This window comes from Pelodiscus sinensis, chromosome 19 (assembly GCF_052426305.1).
Source record: "Pelodiscus sinensis isolate ZL-2025 chromosome 19, ASM5242630v1, whole genome shotgun sequence".
Taxonomy (NCBI): Eukaryota; Metazoa; Chordata; order Testudines; family Trionychidae; genus Pelodiscus; species Pelodiscus sinensis.
This window is the reverse complement of record NC_143070.1, coordinates 26,351,429-26,354,158: the sequence shown is the minus strand read 5'-3', so window position 1 is coordinate 26,354,158 and position 2,730 is coordinate 26,351,429. Positions and strand designations below refer to the sequence as shown.

Here is a 2,730-nt window from a genome sequence, read left to right as displayed (position 1 = left end):
CCTGAGCAGAGGGGGACCCCTGACTCCCTGTTCTGACCCCTGTGGCAGTGGAGAATGGACCCGGCTTCATCAGGTGCTTCTGAGCTTCTAGTGAAGGGTAAAAGCCGGGATGGTCCCAGGAGTTTCCAGAAACATGGGCCAGACTTTTCAAAACCCTCCCTCCACCACGAGAGCCAGATTGTGTCCTTGCCTGGCAATGACAATGTTTCCCCTTGAGCCCAGGGACAAGTCACAACCTCAGTTCCCGCTGGGGGGCACACAAAGAATTTGAATCCTGACAGCCTCCTCAGCAGAGCTGCGCTGCCGCACCCCCCCTCCCTTGGCAAGTAAGTTGGAGGTAGTGGGCTTGGTGGGAGCGTGGGGGCCTGGCCCATGTGGCGGCTGCTCCTGGGGCCGGGGCTGAGGCTGTAGTGCATGGACAGCACCTTATTGTGCCTAACACGCTTTCAAGTGATGGCTGGACAAGGGCTCTCATCTGTGTGTGTTTTACTGGCTTGGTGTTTTTTTTTCTCCAAAGTACACATTATCGGTTTGGTTTTGCTGCTCAACATCATTGCTTATTATAGATCTTCTCACACAACCGTAGCCACTGGAGTGTTCTCGTGAGAGACGTGGGAGGAAAAGGGGCGGCCCACACCCAGGGCCCATTGACGGTGTATTCCCCATTCAGTCTGGGCTCAGAACGAGACGTGTTTGATCTGAGGAGAGTAAAAAACCCCTCGTGGATGGGGGACGTGGCTCAGCTGATTCTCAGGCATCTAGGAACAGGCTGTTTTTCTAATTCGGCATTTTTCGACTGTGTTGAAACAAACAAAAAACAGTTTCCCTCCAGCTTTACCGCAAAGAGCATTCTGAAGAGGTGACCTCGGGCCCTGTAAATACCTTGCCAAGCTCCAGCAAGACGACCAGACTACACCAGATAACCAGCACAGTGGGCCCGTCAGGATTTCCCTGCGGTGGAGTGTGGCTGTGCCCCACCTGCTACAGGAATCCAGTGGTGACATGTGATTTGTTTTGTTTTGGAACATGCCACAATATAGGATCTCTAATAGCAGCATTCTTCAAAGAAATGAAAACGCCCATATTAAGGGAAATACCCAGATGGACTCAGGGAGACAGACTGAAAGTCATTTTTCATATGCAATAGAATTGAAAAACATTTATTCAAAAGTTATCTGTACAAAAGCAAGAAGTCTTCTGTTTAAATATGATTCTTCCTGGCACACGCCCAACAAGCGCCCATGGCCTCAGTGTTGGTGCATGAGATCAAACTCACTCTGCTCAGGGAGGGAAAATCTTAGGGGGACACAGGTTACAAGTGTTGCTGACTGCCCCACGGTCACAGGGGAAGGCAACTTTGGCTCCTGTGGCTGGAGCTCCGCCTGCAGACCCCAGTGAGTTCTCAGGACACAGACTGGTACAAATCGCTCCCTGCTGCTGCTAAGCTTCCAGCTTCCCCCCACCCCCCAAACCCTGATTGGTTAATTCAGTGTCCTGCCACCCCCACCTCTGTCTGTCCCCAGCCCAGTTGTTAATACTGCCTGTGCCCAGCCCCCACCTCTGCCCCTGTAGCAGCCCAAAGGAGCCTTCTCCTTACCCCTCCTATCTCTGGGGCTGCAGGGAGGGAGGGGGAGAAGCTTTCAGGCATCATAGAGATGAGAGGCCAGGGGTTGGGTAATGGGGAGTCCTGTGAGGTCACAGAGACTGGGCTGTGTGAGGCCAGAGAGGCTGATTTCAGGGACACAGGCTGAGCTGGCATTTCCACCCCACCCAGAACCAGGGTCGGATTCTGTCCCCAGGAAGGGAGCCCGGCGGGAAAGTGAAGATCGGGGCCTCGGCACCAGCACCGATAAATGTCACCTGCCCCCGGTCACAGTCCAGACAAACCCGGATCCTGCGGGGGGGACTCAGTGGCAGGGGGGTCACAGGGGAGGTGAGAGCCCAGAACTGAACCCCCAACCATTGCACAGCCCAGATCCCCCCCTCAGGGCTAAGGCTGATCCGTCCCTTCCTGCTCACAGACTCTCTGGCCACCCCCACAGCCCAGTCTCGCCCATCCCCCACCTCCATCTCCCAGCAATGTCTCCCCGAGGTGAACCCCTCACGGCCCAGGACACAGGGCCAAGTGTCAAATCTCTCTGGGTTGTGGGGCAGTTGCTGCCGTGGAAGTTCCCATCTCACACGTTTCCGATCCCCAGACAGGATGAGCTGGGGATTTGCCGTGTCTGGATCCAGAGTCACAGTCGCTGGGGAGAGAGAATCAGGGCGTGAGGGGCAGAGCTCAGCCCTGGGGGCGGCTGGGGCCATTTCTCACCCTCCCCAGCAGCCCTGTTGTGGCTGGGACAGGCCTGGGCCCCAGGGAGCTGCCTCTGCCCTGGGCCCTGAGACTGAGCCGAGCTGTCACTGCAGCGCCTCAGCCTGGGCAATGGGACCCGCTTCGTCAGCTTCTCATTTGTGTGCAGAGGCTGCAGCCTCCTGCCCCCAGCTCGGGCTGCTCCATCTCCAGGGCCAGGCCCAGAGCAGGAGGGTTCGGGGGGGGGGGGAGGCAGGTTCCAGCTGTAACCCCCAGAGGGAAGCTCCCTCCCCTGCTGCAGCCTCCACCCCCTGCCCAGGGCACAGAGGGGAGGGGGCAGCGCGGGGGAAGAGCCACCTCACCCTAGAGAGCAGGGCCTGGGCATTAGTCATCCCCAGGGCAATGGAGGGTCCAGGGCTCTTCAGGGCAGCTGGGCT

At 57.5% G+C, this 2,730-nt stretch overlaps 1 pseudogene; it reads right to left on the bottom strand.

The window, feature by feature from the left end:
• Positions 1 to 1,130: 1,130 nt before the first annotated feature.
• LOC149522481 (butyrophilin subfamily 1 member A1 pseudogene) lies at positions 1,131 to 2,476 on the bottom strand (annotated as a pseudogene).
• Between the last annotated feature and the right edge of the window lie 254 nt (positions 2,477 to 2,730).